Source organism: Canis aureus, chromosome 31 (assembly GCF_053574225.1).
Source record: "Canis aureus isolate CA01 chromosome 31, VMU_Caureus_v.1.0, whole genome shotgun sequence".
NCBI lineage: Eukaryota > Metazoa > Chordata > Mammalia > Carnivora > Canidae > Canis > Canis aureus.
The window spans coordinates 38,348,778-38,367,234 of NC_135641.1; the positions used below are offsets into that span (position 1 = coordinate 38,348,778).

At 36.1% G+C, this 18,457-nt stretch overlaps 1 long non-coding RNA gene across 3 annotated transcripts in view; it reads left to right on the top strand.

Annotated features, from left to right (window-relative positions):
- Window positions 1-6,198: 6,198 nt before the first annotated feature.
- Window positions 6,199-18,457, top strand: part of LOC144302255 (uncharacterized) — a 34,185-nt gene continuing 21,926 nt past the window's right edge. For all 3 annotated transcript variants that reach the window (XR_013369093.1, XR_013369095.1, XR_013369094.1), the window contains exons 1-2: window positions 6,199-6,317; window positions 16,808-16,890. This is a non-coding gene — a long non-coding RNA (uncharacterized LOC144302255). The remainder of the gene's footprint in view (window positions 6,318-16,807; window positions 16,891-18,457) is intronic.

Here is an 18,457-nt window from a genome sequence, read left to right on the forward strand (position 1 = left end):
TAGATATAGATATAGATACAGACATAGATAGAATTGGCTCACATGATTATGAAGGCTTAGAAGTCTCAGTCTGCCATCTGGTAGCTGGAGACTGAGGAGTGATGGTCATAGAATTTTAATCCAGTCTGAAGCTTGAGACTCAGAACTGATAGTACAATATCCAGTTCAAGTGCAGGAGAAAACTAAGTCCCAGCTCAAAAACAGGCAGAGAAAAGTTAATTTTTCCTTCCTTCTCTTTTTCACTCTATTTACATTTCCAATTGATCCGATGAGGCCTACCCATATTGAGGAGGACAATCTGCTTTATTCAGTGTACCAATTCAAATGTTACTCTCGCCCAGAAACATCCTCACAGATACACTCGGACTAATGTTTAACCAAATATCTGGGCACCCTGTGATTCCATCAAGTTGGTTCAGAAAATTAACCATCAAAAATACAAATACAGCAATATTAAAAGTAAAAAGATGAGAAAAGATGGACCATGAAAACACAAAATTAAAAAAAAATCTGAAGTGACCATATAATATCAAACAAAATCGACCTCAGAATAAGGAAAATTACTACTAAAAGGACCAATTCATCAAGAGGACAAAAACAAAAACAAGACAAAACACTCTTCTAAATGTGTATGTACCTAATAACAAACCTTCAAAATACATGAAATAGTAACTGAGGGAAAAAGCGTGACAGGATAAATAATAAATGTATTGCTGTGGTTGGGGGGAATTCAACACTCTTTCAAAGTAATTCATAGAAAAAGTGGACAAAAAATTAGTAGTGTCATAGACTTGAATACCACTACCAAGTGGCTCATTTTACATGGAGCACTACTTAGAGGAAAATTTACCATTCTAAATGCTTCCAAAAAAATAAAGATCTATAAACAATGATCTGTGCTTGCACTTTAAGAAACTGAATACAGAAGAGAAAATTCAGACAAAGTAAAAATGAAGAAAAGTCTGGTGAAGATAAGAGCCAAAATCAGTGAAAGAGCAGAAAGAAGAATAGAGAAATAAATAAAACCAAAATTTATGTCTTTGAAAACAAAAATAAAATTGGCAAACTTCTTGCCATACTAATCAGAAAAAAGAAAATACACAAATGATCAGTGTCAGAAATGACAGGGAGGAAGGACATCATGATAGACTCTACTGACATGCGAAACATAGGAACAACTTTGTGCCAATAAATTTTAGAACTTTGATGAAATAAATTCCTTTAGGGGAGCCTGGGTGGCTCAGTCAGTTGAATATCTGACTCTGGGTTTCAGCTCAGACCAGGATCTTGCGGTAGTGAAATCAAGCCCTGCATCGGGCTCTGCGCTCGGTGTGGAGTCAGCTTCAGATTCTCTCTCCCTCCCACTCTCTCTCTCTCTCTCTCTCTATATATATATATCAAATAAATAAATAAATCTTTAAAAAGAAGAAAATTCCATTAAAATGCAAATTGTGCTCGGAAAATTGGACATCCACATGCAGAAGAATGAAACTGGACCACTCTCTTTCACCAGACACAAAGATAAACTCAAAATGGATGAAATATCTAAATGTGAGACAAGATTCCATCAAAATCCTAGAGGAGAACACAGGCAACAACCCTTTTTGAACTCGGCCACAGTAACTTCTTGCAAGATATACCCATGAAGGCAAAAGAAACAAAAGCAAAAATGAACTATTGGGACTTCATCAAGATGAGAAGCTTTTGCACAGCAAAGGATACAGTCAACAAAACTAAAAGACAACCTAGAGAATGGGAGAATATATTTGCAAATGACGTATCAGATAAAGGGCTAGTTTCCCAGATCTATGAAGAACTTATTAAATTCAACACCAAAGAAACAAACAATCCAATCATGAAATGGGCAAAAGACAGGAACAGAAATCTCACAGAGGAAGACCTAGACATGGCCAACATGCACATGAGAAAATGCTCCTCATCACTGGCCATCAGGGAAATACAAATCAAAACCACAATGAGATACCACCTCTCACCAGTGAGAATGGGGAAAATTAACAAGGCAGGAAACCACTAGTGTTGGAGAGGATGCGGAGAAAGGGGAACCCTCTTGCACTGTTGGTGGGAATGTGAACTGGTGCAGCCACTCTGGAAAACTGTGTGGAGGTTCCTCAAAGAGTTAAAAATAGACCTGCCCTATGACCCAGCAATTGCCCTGCTGGGGATTTACCCCAAAGATACAGATGCAATGAAACGCCGGGACACCTGCGCCCTGATGTTTCTAGCAGCAATGGCCACAATAGCCAAACTGTGGAAGGAGCCTCAGTGTCCATCGAAAGATGATGGATAAAGAAGCTGTGGTCTATGTATACAATGGAATATTCCTCAGCCATTAGAAACGACAAATACCCACCATTTGCTTCAACGTGGATGGAACTGGAGGGTATTATGCTGAGTGAAATAAGTCAATCGGAGAAGGACAAACAGTGTATGTTCTCATTCATGTGGGGAATATAAATAATAGTGAAAGGGAATATAAGGGAAGGGAGAAGAAATGTGTGGGAAATATCAGAAAGGGAGACAGAACATGAAGACTCCTAACTCTGGGAAACGAACTAGGGGTGGTGGAAGGGGAGGAGGGCGGAGGGTGGGGGTGAATAGGTGACGGGCACTGAGGGGGGCACTTGATGGGATGAGCACTGGGTGTTATTCTGTATGTTGGCAAATTGAACACCAATAAAAAATAATTTATTATTAAAAAATAAAAATAAAGAAATAAAAAGGTCACTGAAGAAGAACAGATAACCTGAATAGCTCTACATTTGTTAAATTGAAAACATAGTTAAAAACCTTCCTTCAAAAAAGGAAACAAAATAAAACTACAGCATCAGATAATGTTACTGGTAAATTCTACCAAAAATATAAAGAAGAAAGATGATATATTCTATAAAAACTCTTCCAGAAAATTGAAGAGGAGGAAGTACTTCTCACCTTATTTTGCCAATATCAACCTGGTATCAAAACAGACATAGACAATATAAGAAAATTACAGACCAATAAGCTTCATGAACATCCTAACAAAATTTTAGCAAGTAAAATTCAGGAATATATACAAAATATAATAGATTGTGACCATCTGGGTTTTAATTAAACAATGCAAAATTTTTTTAAAGTCAATCAAAGTGATTCATCATATTTATAGGATACAAAAGAAAACCCATGTGATCGACTTAATACAGAAAAATGTTTATTAAGATGTTTTTATGTTTGGTAAAATTCAAGAGTTATTTATAATAAAAACTCTCAGGAAACTGAGACTAGAAGACAACTTCCTCAACCTGATAAAAGGAAACAACCTATTGCTTTTATCAGGCAAATATTGAAAACAAGGCAAATATTTCCTCTCTGTTCATTTTATTCAATGTTGCATTGCAGACTCTAGCCAATGCAGTAGGGCAATAGAAAAAAATAGTTTAAAGTAGTCTACATAGTCAACCTTAAAGAAGCTGCAAAAATGTTATTAAAACTAATAAGTAAGTTTAGCAAGCTTCAGGGAATTAAGTTCAACATATGAAAACATATCACATTTTATGAACAATAAATATTTATAAATGAAAATTTAAAAGGCATGTCATTTACAATATTTTCAAATAATAAAAAAGTTTAGGGATATATTAACCAAAATAATGAAAATATGTGCACTGAAATCTACAAAATACTCCTGAGAGAAATTAAGAGTCAAAAAAAAAAAAAAAATGAAGCTACGTACCATGCTTATCAATCAGAAGACTGAACAGGGTTAAGATAGCAATTATCACAAATTGAAATATAAGTATAATTGAATCCCAGGTAACATCACAGCAGCACATTTTTCTTTGCTGGAAATTTATAAGCTGGTTTCAAAATATATATGGAACATCAAAGGATTTAGAGCAAACAAGAGTGGTCAAGTTTAAAGACTTACATTACCTGTACCAAGGTTTATTAATAAGCTACAGTTGTCAAGTATTGGAGCAATGATAGACAAATAAAGTCCAGAAATGGATACATGTATACCTGGTCCATTGATTTTTGACAAAGGCGTTATGGTAACTCAATTGGAAAAAGGATAGTATTTTAAACAAATTGTGCTATAAAAATTAGATAGCCACATGGGAAATAAAATAAATAAACCCGGACCTCTACTTTACACTATACAGAAACATTTGCTTAAAATGGATAATAGCCTTACCTGTTAAGAAGTAAAACTATAAAAATTAACATGAAAAAACAAGACAGAAAATATTTGTGACCTTGGGTAAGGCAAATATTTCTTGTATGGAACACAAGTATAAGCCATTACAGAAAAATGAATAAGGTGAATTTATTTTGATTAGATCAAAATAAAATATAACTGCACTTTAAAAGATCCTGTTCAGAAAATGAAAAGGCAAGCCACAGAATGGATGAAAATATCTGCAGAGTTTTTAAAATAAAAATATTTCAATATATATTCTATATTGAAAATATATAAAAATTCTTACAACCCCACGAGAAGACTTAGGAAAGATGAATAAAATTGGCAAAAGGTTTGAATAGAAACTTTGCCAAAAGAAGTTTACAAATGGCTAAAACGTACACAAAAAGTTGCTTAGGATTATTAATTATTAGGGAAATTCAAATGAAAACCAAAGTGATATATCACATAGTAGAAATGTGCTAAAATGTAAAGGCATGTGTCAGAAATATGTGGACCAACTAGAACATTCATCCATTGCTGATGGGAATGGGAAATGCACAATTGATAATGGAAAACAATTTGGCAGTTTCCTATTAAGTTAAAACGCATTTACCATACAACCCAGTAATCCTGCTCTTACATATTTAGCCAAAAGCAATGAAAACATGTTTACAGAAAGGCTTGTTCTCAAAAATTCATAGCAACCTTATGTGTAATAGTAAAAATCTGGAAACAATCCAAATGCCCATCCTCTGGTATATCCATACCGTGGAATACTACCCAGGAATAAAAAGGAATAAACTTCTGATACCCATGACAATGTGGACAAATCTCAAAAGTAAATTGAAATAAACCAAATACATATTGTATGATATCACTTATATGAATTCTATAAAAGACAAAAAACTGAGTGACACAGAGCAGATCAGTGGTAATTTGGGCTGGGGTGGGGGCAATGTGAGAACAAAAGGTTGTGTGGGAACTTTCGGGAGTGATGGACATGTTCTGCGTCAGGATTGCGGTGCTGGCTACACAACTGTGTACACGTGCCAAAGTCATCAAATTGTACACTCGAATTTGGTGAACTTTATTGTATGTAAATTATGCCCCAACAAAGCCAATTAAGGGAACATTTCTTTAGGCTCTCTTGTTTATTACACATGTACTGAGGAGTGAAGAAGAAAAGGTTGTTTATTAAGAAATTATAAGACCTTCAATTTTCTCTCTTTTTTTTTTTAACCTCTGTCTTCAGAGGTCTTCAACTGTCTTTCATAATGCCTTTTTTTTTTTCCTGTGGATATCGTATGAGCTCTTCAAATTCAATTCATCCGATCTCACATCATCATAGCTGTCCCCATGTATTATGCTTTTGTTTTGTTTTGTTTTGTTTTCTGACTCACCTCTGCATGCCAAAGCCAGAACCCTGGATTTTCTTTTTTTTTCTTTGAGTCAGTGTTATTTCCTCAGCAATCCAAGGTTAACCTGGTATGGTGTTTTTTTTACCTTTGAAATCTTTCTGGTTCTCTGCATCTGCTCTGCCTCCACGGCCTGTAGGCCTCATGGTGTCCCTCTGAGAGGACAGCAACAGCCTCCTAGCTGTGCCTCTGCCCCCACCGTAATCTAATTCCAGATCTGACCTGTCACTTGCCCTTCCAGCAGCCCCACACTGCCGACAGTCCTAATCGCTTTACATGGGTGTATAAGGCCAGCAATCACCTGCCCTGCTTACCCTACAATCCTAACTCTGGCCTCCGCCAGAGAATTGTCCTCAGTTCTTACAGTAGTGTGGCACGTTTCTGTCCACCTCTGGGAACGGTGGACATTTCAGCCTGTCCTCAATCCCCATGCCCCTCTGTCCCAACCTCCCCAATCTATCTGCTTCTTACTCATCCTGCAGTTCTTCAGCTTAGACATCACCTCCTCTGGCCACCATTTGACTTGTCTTGTGTTTCCATGGCACCCAGAACCTCAGTCCAAGCAGTTACCCCAGAGAAATCTTTTTGGAATCTTTCAACCTATACCCCCTTCTAGACTACAAGCTCCACGAGGGCAAAGAACTTTCCATCTTCCTCACCAGACCTCCAGAAACTGCCATGATGCATTTTACATAGAAAACACTCAACTAATAAGGGTTAAAAAAGTTAAGTGATTTCGCTTTCTCCTCTTGTTATCAAAAAACATTCAGATTAATCACATTATTTTTTTTAATTAAATGCTGAGTCATGTGCTTTGCTATTGAGCACATGGTTCAAATACTCCCTATCTCCATAGGCAGCCATTTTTCAGGGTCACTTTTTAATTTAATTTTATTTTTTAAATCTTTTTTTAAATTCAGGATTTACAACAAGTTTCCTTCTTTTATTTTTTTTAAAGATTTTATTTATTTATTCATGAAAGACACAGGGAGAGAGAGGCAGAGACACAGGCAGAGGGAGAAGCAGGCTCCATGCAGGGACCCTGATGTGGGAGTCGATCCCAGGACTCCAGGATCACACCCTGGGCCAAAGGCAGGCACTAAACCGCTGAGCCACCCAGGGATTCCCTTAAGGGTCACTTTAAAAGCATCATTGGATCCCTTTCATTGTAGTAATCCCCCTCATTTCTCACTCATTCTTTAATTTCCTGAAACTTGTGAACATGCGGTGTTAATAAGTGCCCGTAATAAGTGCAGTTGCACCAGACAGCACTCAAGATACTCCATCATTGATCTGCACCTGTCTGTCCACCACTTTTTCCTTCTTACAAGGTGAGAGGGAGGTCTCAGTTTGCACGCAACATGTGTCTTCTGTTTAAAAAGAAGTGGGTATTTATGTAAAAATTTTCTCGTGTTCAGGGCAAAAGCCCACAGATTGAGAATCCATCTTCTCTCTGATAAAATGCATGGTCATTGTTGGAAATATTATGTACTCAACCTCGGCTGGTGCATTTTAGTAGATTCTGAGAGTGTTTAGTGACATTGAAGAAGGTTTATTTTAAGGAGTAGCCAGATAGGGATCGTCAAAGTTCATGATTTATTGGAGTATAACACGAAATAGTATCTTTCTTTATGTCATTATATAGTTCGCCATGGTTCTTGTATTTTCTCTTCCTTATGATTTTCTTAAAACCCTTTGCTTTTCTCTGGCTTACTTTAGTGTAAGAGCATAGTGTATAATACATACAACATGTGAAACGTGTAAATTAACGTTTATGTTATCAATAAGGCTTCCAGTCATCAGTGAGCTATTAGAGATTAAGTTTTTAGGGAGTGAAAAGTTACTATGGATTTTGGACCATACAGGGGTCGGCACCCCTAACCTCTGTGTTTTTCAGGGGTCAACAGTATGTATTTATTTATGAAACTTTGGTTATACTCTACTTGTTCAACTCACTTTCTCATGGTTATATTAAATTTGTTCACTGACCGTAATTTATTTAACCATACTTCTATTGCTGAATATTTTTATGGCAGCATAAACAATGCTGCAAAGAACAAAATGAGCATAAATCTTTTTTAATATCTCAAATTGTTTTCTTAGAATACATTCCTACAAGTGAACTTGCTGGCTCAAATGTGTGAATATTTGTAAGGCTTTTGTTATATCACATCCATATTACCCTCTAAAAAGCTATGTTATCTTACATTTCTAAAAACAATTTATGACTGTCCTCATTTCCCACCACCCTTGCCAATAATGATTATTATCATTTTTTATCTTTGCCAGTGTTGCATGTGAAATGTCTTTTTCAATTAATATTTCAATATGTATTTCTTTGATATTGTGATGTAGATTTTCTTATACTGTTTATAACTTGTCTAGTGAATTTCTTGGTATTTTCTTTTAACAATTTTCCTCTTATAATGTACCACATAAATAAGAACAATTGCTCTTCATTTTTACTTTATTTTTCAATTACTTTTACGGTTCACCTTTGTTTTTTTATTTATTTTATGAGAATAGTTTTTCAAGTTTATGCTTTTGAATTCATTAACATTTCTAATTTGGTTGTCTATTTTTCATTTCTACCAAGAAATCAGATTTTCATCTGCACATTTTTACTGATTTTATGAGTTTAACCTGTATTATTTTAACACTTTATTCCATCTGCAGTTTTTAAATAAATATTGTGAGGTAGACATAAAAGTGTTTATTTTCCAACTAATCAACAAATTATGCCATTCCTCCTTCCCATTGATTAAATCATTCTTCCCTATTGAGTAAAATGGATTTTTTATCATAGGAAGCACATGTTCTCTCTGGTAATCTTGGTCTACTTATTCATCCTTCTTATTTGACTTATATATGCAAAACAGTACATTTATGTTCATTCAAATATGGCTTGAATTTCACTTTTCATCATATGATATTCACTGACCAGACATAGTTAAGTAAAGTGTTGAGTGTGTGTTGGATCATTTTCTCAGTTTTCTACTTCCTTCCATCAATTCATCTGTCCTTATATTAGTATCATGCCAGGGAGTCATTATTATAGCTTCAAAAAGGTGATATCTAATTTTGAAAGCTCTTTTCGATATTCATTCTTTCATAACTTTTTTTGTTGCTGCTTTTCATTTATTCTTCCATAGGAGTTTTAGGACCCATTGTATTGAAATTGTTTTAAATTTGTACATTTGGTTGTGGAGATTCACTACCTTATAATATTTGCATTCAGGAGCATGACATATATCTATACAAAATCAACCTAACCCAGTTTCTCAATAAAGTTTTACATTTATGTTGATGCTGTCAATATATTATTGAGTTCATTCTTAAGCACAATTTTATGTCTTTTTAAAAATGTATTTCCTTTTCCCATTTTGTTATTCTACATGGATTATGATTGGTTATTACTCCAGTGAGGCTATCTCTGAAACCTGAAAATAGGCCAGAATCGCTTGTCATAGAAGGGTATCACTAGCCTGTGCTTATCGGGAAGAAATGACCACCACAAAGTGAATAGAAAGCAGAAAATATCATATGATGAACTCAGAGGTATTGTCCAGTCTGAAAGGAATGGCTACTCATCAGTTTCAACAATTGTTGCCAGTCAGGACTCTGTCTGGGATTCTGATTTCACAGGAGAATATGGAAATCTAGTTTTATGTGAAATGAGCTCTGAATTTCTAAGTAATGATAAAGGCACATAAGGCAAATTCAATGTAAAAAATAGTAAGATCCTAGTAAAAACAGGAAGTTTTCTGTCTACATTAATTTATTTATGCCAAAAATATTTATTGGTTACCTATTATATATCATATTCTATAGGGAAAAACGAATATATTAGTCGGCTTGGGCTACTATAACAGAACGCCATATACTGGATAACTTAAACAACAAACATTTATTCCTCACAGTTCTGGAGTATGGAAAGTCCAAGATCAAGATCCTGGCAGATGTCTAGTGAGATTCCCTGGCTAGAAATATTCCATATGTCATCAATTCATGTATATTGCCAAACATTAATGCTAGGAAAGTAATGCATCTCTGAGTCCACAGTAAGAAGACAATGGAAGCTCCATGTTTGGCATCCTATGCCCTCCTTCCCTTGGTTGATTTTAAATATATATCCTCTCCCTGTAATAAATCATTATTAGAAATATAATCACTTTCAGTGAGTCCTGAGATCCTTCCAGCAAATTATCAAAACTGAGGGTGGACTTTTGTGGAGAGTGTTCCCTCTAAACTTTTATAGTTGGCTTAAAAACTCACACTGGTCATTCAGGTTAAAGTCCTAAATGACTCGACCCTTAGTGCAAATACACACACACAAACACACACAGAAAAGATATCAAATCTAGTTTTTTAGTTTTCAGTGATATTGAAATAAAAACAATCAAGAAAATATTGGATCTTTACTTGGAGCAATTTTTGTAAATGGCATAGAAAAAGCAGTTCTCTGCAAGTAAAAAAATTTTGCAGACTGAAATATATAGAACGAGAATTGAATAGATTAGCATAGATCAAAATGATAGTAACGATTATAAGAACACATCACATCCTACACGTCTGAAGTAAGTCCAGCTCATACTAACAGCACTTATAACTGAGATGACAAAACCATGTGGTAATTTTGGAAAATCACATAAAAGTACAAATAACTAGTTTCAAAATGGGGTATGATAAGGGATTTTGTAATCGGTGTGTACATAGGTATTTGTGGAAAAATTAAAAGAGATCAAGTTTTGATTGATAGTCAACAAAATTTCCTAACTGATCCATGGGATGCACACCAGGCTGTAGCTTAGGTTCATTAATAATGATCTCATTCAGAATACAAATATCTCTCTGTGTGAGAGCTATCTACTTAGTTATCAAAAGTGAAATCTGGGGCTTGCTCTGAGAGAAATATGATTCTATTCCAAATGACCCAGAAAACATATTCTGAGCATTAGTTCAAAAGTGATAAACTGAGTAATACTGAGAAGATGCTTTAAAAAAGACAAAGGAAAAGAAGTAGACATTTCTAATCTACATTAAAGGTTTGAGGATAAAACAGTATCCTTCAAATGTTTGAATAATCATTATGTAGAAATACAGACACCTGGGCAGCCTGGGTGGCTCAGTGGTTTAGCGCCGCCTTCAGCTCAGGGCCTGATACTGGGGTCTCCAATAGAGTCCCACATCGGGCTCCCTGCATGGAGCCTGCTTCTCTCTCTGCCTGTGTCTCTGCTTCTCTCTCTCCCTCTCTCTGTGTCTCTCATGAATAAATAAATAAAATCTTAAAAAAAAAAAAAAAGAAATACAGACACCTCCACCTGAGTGGCTTGTTAGGTAGAACCAATTCTAGTCTGCAATGATCTCCATGTGAGTAAAACTATCTAATAATCATAGCTGTCCAAGGGTAGAATGAACAAATAAGTATACTTTGCTGTGGAAGCATTTGTCTAAGCATGTGATGGGGACTTTATAGAGAGTACTCAATATAATTTAGTGGTTCTTAATTGATAAACTTTAATCTTCAAAGTGATTTTAAAAACTGAGTCACCTTTAATCACAATCAAACACCTTCAGGTTCCATATCTTCCGATTTGTTTTCCTAGCCCAGAACAGTTTAGAAGTAGTAGGTTAGAAGTGGGGGGAAGCGGTTGCCAGAAATGACCTAACATTTATAGAATTCTTGATATTGTTTTACATATATTATCTGATTTATTCTTTAGGAAAAAAGTTACTATTAAGCCAATCTCTCCTTTTGTAAGAAAAGAGATAAGGTCAGACATTGAAAGAAACCACCCAAGGTCAAACAGCTAGAAAGCAAGAGTACACATTCTGTCCAACCTAGATCCCTCTTCCAATGGCTGTGTTGTTTCTCAAACCACCTCTCTCTAACAGCAGGAAATGAGAGCCAACAATAAGTCAGAGAAGGAATGACAGAGACTTTCTATAAATCAGATTGAATACCTTACAAAGCACAGCTGTCTGGGGCCGTTTAGTGTGCCTACAAACAATGGCTCCTATTTCAAAAAGCTCTCGAATATGTCACTGAATTAGAAGAGTACAGCAACCGAAGTTCATTTGAGTATGCAAGCTCCACAACATCAAGAAAATATGGAGGTGTAGGGGCACCTGGGTGGCTCAGGCAGTTAAGCATCCAACTCTTGATTTCGGCTCAGATTGATCTCAAGGTCATGGGATGAAGCCCTGAGTGGGGCTCCGAGCTCACTGGGGAGTCTGCTTGAAATCCTCTGCCCTCTTCCCTCTGCCCCTCTCCCAAATAAATAAGTAAATGTTTTTTTTTTAAAAAAGGAAGGAAAAATAAAAAATAAAAAATTAAAATTAAAAAAAAGGAAAGAAAAAATATGGAGGTGTGTTCAATATGCTATGTCTAAGATCAATGCCATTACCATTTTTCAGGAAAAATTTCATGTAAACTGCTCCTGTTGCTTCAGAAAATTACATTGATTGAGGTTCACATAAAAACCCTTTGATGTATTCTGTGATGGAGTTCAGAAGTTTGCCGGAATCAACTGCGGACAATACAGATATGTGATAATGGTATCAGGATGGTTTGGTTTCAAATGACAGAAATTCAAATGGAACTAGCTTAGACAATAAAAGAAGTTTATCCAAAGGCTACTTTTCCAGCCTCATGAAGGACAGAGGTAGAGCTGAGCCTCAGAGGCAAGTGGACAAAATGACTGGTCTTGCCCAGGAATCTTTCTTTCCATCTTCTATTTACTGTGGCTTTCCTCAGAGTCATCTTCTCCTACTGAAGACTGGCTTTCTCTACGCTGTGCATGACCTGGCTGCCAGCAGTACCTTGGCTTTACTTTCTGTAACTACTACCATCACTCTAAATTCCATGGACTGTCTTGTCTTAGTCCTATGTGAAAATCATGAATAAGGACCCCAATTACTTAGTTTAGCTCAAGTGTTGAACAGTGAGCCAATCAGTTGCATCCTTGAGAAAGAGTTCACATAGAATCAAAATGGTCTCTGAATGACCAACCTGTATATTAGGACCACGCCCAGACTTGGAAATTATAAGCCAGGGAGACATCACAATAAGCATCTAATGCATTTGGCCTCCATTGAATTAGAAGTTTTTGAGGAAAATTCTACCAAAACATGCACAAATTATTAACAGAAAAATTAGGCAATTAATGGAATAAGCTTCAATGATCTAGAAAATATACTTATTTCAGACATTTCATTGTTTAATGATAGGCGACAAAACATATATTTTAATCAAAGCCTTTTTCCAAGCTTTTTTCGTGTGTGATTGAGGTCCTAATAGAAAACTGCATTTTTGATAAAACGAGTTTCTCTAAGGGATTTTTGTAAAATATTCCAAGATCTGTTTCATCTTCTTCTAGCTCAGTTGTTTTAAAGCATTACTGTACGAGTTGAGGTGAAAGTGGGTAATATTATTCACTTTTACTGAGGCACAAGCCAAAATTCAGTGAGAGCAATGCATGGAAATGTATGTTAATCATTAGAAGAGGCTTAAAAGTGTGTGTTCCAATGACATGGCTATATAGATACAGTTCTTAACTGGAATACTATTTATGTGAAAATTCAAGTTGCTGCCACTGAAAGTTTATGCCGAAGGCAAATTGTCAAATCTGAAATGTAAGGCCTAAAAAGCTGGTCTTGGATAGATTAAAAAACACACAGCAAATAGACTGCATTGTTGCAGGCTGAAGCTCATTTTCAGAAATACATTGCTCAGCACTAAAGTGGACAGTCTAATCAGTTCCTCTGCAGAAACAGCAAGATTTTTACAAATGAAAGAAAATCTGCAGAGATGAAGCTGTGACTGGAAAATTTGATCCACATGGTTGTATTTTTAGATCTGTCAAAGATTGACCTCTGTTTGCAGTTTTCCTAGCAATAGTTTAATGTAAAATTAGCCTATATGTAGCATTTCTATATTTCATGGAATTGTGCTATATATTATACCTTATCTATTATTTCTAGAAGGTCAAATATTCTCTGTGTTAGTTGCAAATATTTCTTCTTTTTGAGCTATGCAAATAATCTTTAGCTCATTGTGCCTACATTTTGTACAGGATTCTGGTTAACTAACCTAAAATCCTTATCTGTGATGAGAAAGCTTGGTGGAAATTTACAGAGGATGGAATGTACTATTTTGTTGCCTTCGGAATATCTAAAGGGTAAAGAGATGGTGAACATATGGGGAAATTCTCACCACTGGAATCCAAACAGGAAGATTTCTTATTTTTTCATCAGTATGTGGGAAAATCTTGTATGTGGAAAAATAGTAACTTCTCCACATTTAAAACAGACACAACCTGGTTGTTTTCACAGGCATATCATTATTATTCCATAGATAAGTGAGTATATAAGTGTGTCAACACATATATACATGTGTGTGGGTACGTAACGGTGACCAGGAGAAAAAAGCTCTAGAGTAAAACCATTACCCTATTTTAAAGCATGCTTTTACTAAACCTATTATTGGCAATTCAGTTGACAATCATATTACTGTGTGACATTCAAATGTCAAATGCATATCTCATTTTCAACTAAGACCATTACATCATTCCTTGTCAAATGCACTGAAATATGGCTAGGTCTAGCTCTGATTAGATAAGGGACCTCATGCTGGTTTAGCAAATCCAACCCCAGGGATTGATTCCCAAGCCGAGGAAATGGCAAAGTTATTATTGATGATGGTGCCAAAGCTAACAGGTTTCACATGTCCTTCATGAACATATGGCTACGGCCCCAACAGCGACACCATTAAGAGCCATTTGTTCAAGTGTCCTAGAATCATTGCTGAAGAAAGGTGAAAAATATATAAATTTTAAAAACCCACCAGTATAGAAGTTTTCCCAACCCATTGTAGGTTGCTTGGTTCACTGCACTTACCAGAATCATACAAAAAATAATCCTTCGTGTATGTGCAGGAGTTTGTCTCATTAGAGAGACCATATAACAAGTGCATTAGAATCCAAGTCTGGGGTTTGAGTCTGGGCTTTGTGCAGTCCTGGCTATATGACTTTGCAAAGTTTCTAATTTCTCTAAACATCAATTAATTCTTCTACCCATTGTGATTACTGTGAAAATGAAATGAAATCACATATAACCAAGAAATGATGGTTCTTCCTAGGATGTTATTTAGCCTTTTCTCAACTTCATGAAATATGTAGGGTATGCAGTATAGTCTTGTTCTAGATCAAGAAACAGACCCAAGGAGGGAAAGTGCTTGTCCAAGTTCACCAGGCTAATATGGCTGAAAGAGATCAAGCCCAGGTCTCTTGATTTGAAATCTAGTATTCTTAAAGTGTCCATGGAAGAACAGAAACCCTGTAAATTAGACTACAATTAAGGTACTACTACACTCACAGAGGCAAAATGAAATAGTGAATTGGTGTTCAATGACCTCAATGATTCAAACCCAAAAGTACCAAAACACTTTTATGTAATATGTCTGAATATATCAGCCAAATATCCGAATAATTGCTCAATTATTCATATAATTTTGAATGTATATAGAAACCTGGTCTTTTTGTGGGGGAGGGGATGAGGGTAGGCTCTGAATCATGTCTCCAATCTTTCCAACATAAATAGAGAGTATTATTTTTCATTTTCCCCTTCTAATTTGTTCAAAATCCGGTGGCTTTTTTTTATTATTATTAAATTGAAGTTTGTGGATAAATGGGAAAATCTTTACTGGAGTACAGTACTTCCAACTGAAATTTTGGTTTGAATTAGGCGACAAGGAACACAACTTCATACAAGAGTGACAAGGCATGGCCTTCTTTGTAGGTGTGTGTTGGGGGTAGGGCATAGTTAGAAATCCTTTCAGCTTCTATTGTTAGTGCAGAACCAAATTCTGATCGGGAGAAAATGTTTCAACCCTGTTAAAAGGGGTTACATTCAAGTTAGCCCAAGACAAATCTCATATCAGGAATGAACCAAAATTACAGTTATTTGAAACTAAAAGAAACCTACCCCTTCTTTTTTTCCCCCCTTCTGAACCTTATAAACTGCATACCTATTTCAAGATAGAATTAAATTCTTCTGATTATATTTCCTCAGCTACAGCCCTGAACTGAAAATAATATCAGCATTAAAATAGAAATTAGTGTCATTTAGAAAACAACCAACAACAGTTTTTTAAGCCACAGAAATACACATCAATTGAAACAAATCGTCAGCCGATTTTACTAGTTAAAAATCTAGTGTCTGTGCTAAAAACAAATGTCAGCCTACCATCATTTATGTTTTATAATAAATATAGTGCTTAGCAAAATATAGGAATAACATTACCATGGATTGACAAGCCTTTTATACTCTGAATAGGTACTACACAGAAAGTGCGAGAGCAAGTGCCTTTGTTCACTGTGAAGTCTGCATTGTAGAATGATCCCTAGAGATGAGGAAGGAAGAGGTTCAGACATAATTAGGGCCCATTTGAAAGGCTATGTTCAGTACAATGATGTGGGTGTAAGTTTCTCCACAATAGAGAGGGTGCCCCGACCCTCTCTTCCGGCTGCTAGTAAGTTCTCTGTCCCTCTCATCAACCTTCTGGGTTTTGCTCTAAAACCTGTCCAAACTGAAAGGTCTTCTCAAGCTAGACAATGAGCACGTAAGGTGGCCACTCTCCTGCCTGTGACAAGTTCTACCCTTGGAATTTTTAACCTCTTTTTTTTTTTTTTAAGATTTTAATTATTTATTCCTGAGAGACACAGAGAGAGAGGCAGAGACACAGGCAGAGGGAGAAAAGCAGGCTCCCTGTGGGGAGACCGATGCAGGACTCGATCCCAGGATCCCAGGGTCCCACCCTGAGCCAAAGGCAGATGCTCAACCACTGAGCCACCCAGGAGTCCCCAGGAGCAGCACCTTTAAAGAAGAGATTGGTGGGTGAAGCTACCCCACTACCCCACACACAGTAGAACTTGCATAGACCTTTTTTGACCAGACATGAAAGGAAGCCTCAAAAGCAGAAAAGAGAAAATCATAGATTATAGGAAGTGGTTACAACGTTTTTATTTTTTTTTAAAGGGGAAAAGATGCCCACTTTTAAATTTTCCTTGCACCATGCACAATCTGAGACTGCTTTTTGTCTCACTTTACTAGAAGGGCCACATTATGAATCAAGTAAGATGAAAAAGAAAAAAAAAACATTTTGCCAAATTATGATTGCTAAGATGATTAAATTTTTTTGTTTTTGTTTAAACAGCTGTCCTTTCTACATATTTGCCCCCCAAATTCTACTTCTAGGAATTTTTCCTGAGAAAAGAAAGAACAAATGTGCTCTAAACTGTAAGTCTATAAAAGAGTTTTAACAAAAATTAAAATAGAGTACCGGTTAGAAATACCATGATATTTGCCTGTATACAATGGAATAAAATGCAGCCATTAAAATGATGATACTGAACATTTTTTTTTAAGATTTTATTTATTTATTCATGCGAGACACACAGAGAGAGAAGCAGAGACACAGGCAGAGGGAGAAGCAGGCTCCATGAGGGGAGCCCGATGCGGGACTCGATCCCAGGACCCCGGGGTCACACCCTGAGCTAAAGGCAGGTACTCAAACGCTGAGCCACCCAGGTGTCCCGATGATACTGAAATTTTTCATTTAGTCTCTGCATACTTGTTTAGTTCTTAACTGTAGGGCCAGATCCCGGCACATCATTGGTATATAGCGGTATCTGCTTTCAGGAACTTCACAGGTACTTGAGATAAGGGTGGACATATATTTATTGAAAAAAAAACAAAAACAAAAGCAAAAAACAACACAACAAACTAAAGAACATTATACTTTTGATTTGGCTAAATATATGTTATTTATACACACTTATGTTTGTGTATATATACTCATGCACATTATAATATGCATATTGCACCTGTTAGTTATCGCTGCATAACAAATCACCCAAAACAGTCATTAATTATCACTTATGCATTTGTGCACCACTGTAGGCTTGTAGATTGGCTGGAACCGCTCTGCTCCACATGTTTCTCATCCTTTTAGTACAGTGGGCTAGCCCGAGCATGTTCTTTTTGTGGTAGTGACATAGGTACAAGGGAGAGAATGGAAATAAAGACACTCTCTTTAGGTCTAGGCATAGGAATGTACCATGAAAAATGTAGGAAAGGCCCAAGATGCTTAGGCCCTGACATTAGTTGTCTGAATGATAGCATTAGGTGTGAGTTTTAATTTCTTCTGTTTATTTTTTCTGAAGTTACAACGGAAACTTACTCTTCATAATCTAATCCCAACAAACAGTTTAAAGATTTCACCAAACTGAATTTTCACAGGTTTCCTTTTTTTTGTCTCTTTTATAATTATTCACAAAGAAAGGGCAACGACTGGAGAAAGAAAGCCTAATATTTTATGATGTCCTTCCATATGTCAATAGATCATAATTATAACTACCTAATGCATTGCTGGGCATTGACTTTGAATGTGAACACTGTGCCACTGAAAACCAGAGTGGTAGAGAATTATGAAGTTAATTATCACCCCTGCTTATTTATTTACTTTCTTCATTTAAGAAAAACCAAACACTTGCACTTCAGTTGACTTACAAAGATAGCAATCTCCCTAGATTTACTCTCTTTGCATGTACACAGCTGTTTTGATACACAAGGTAACGAGATGGCACCTCACATGCTGTTATTGCTTCTCAAAGGATGTGTGGTCCTTTGCCTCACAACACTCCCCGTATGGCACATAGCAGGAATGCTTTAGGTCCCATCCCCTTTTTTTGCTTTCTGTGCTCAAGTAAGTGACTGTTTTTTTTTTTTTTCTTGTCCTATTGACTGGTTTAGAAAGCCTTTCTTCCCCCCTCCTTTTTTGGTGCCATGATTACATTGAATGGTT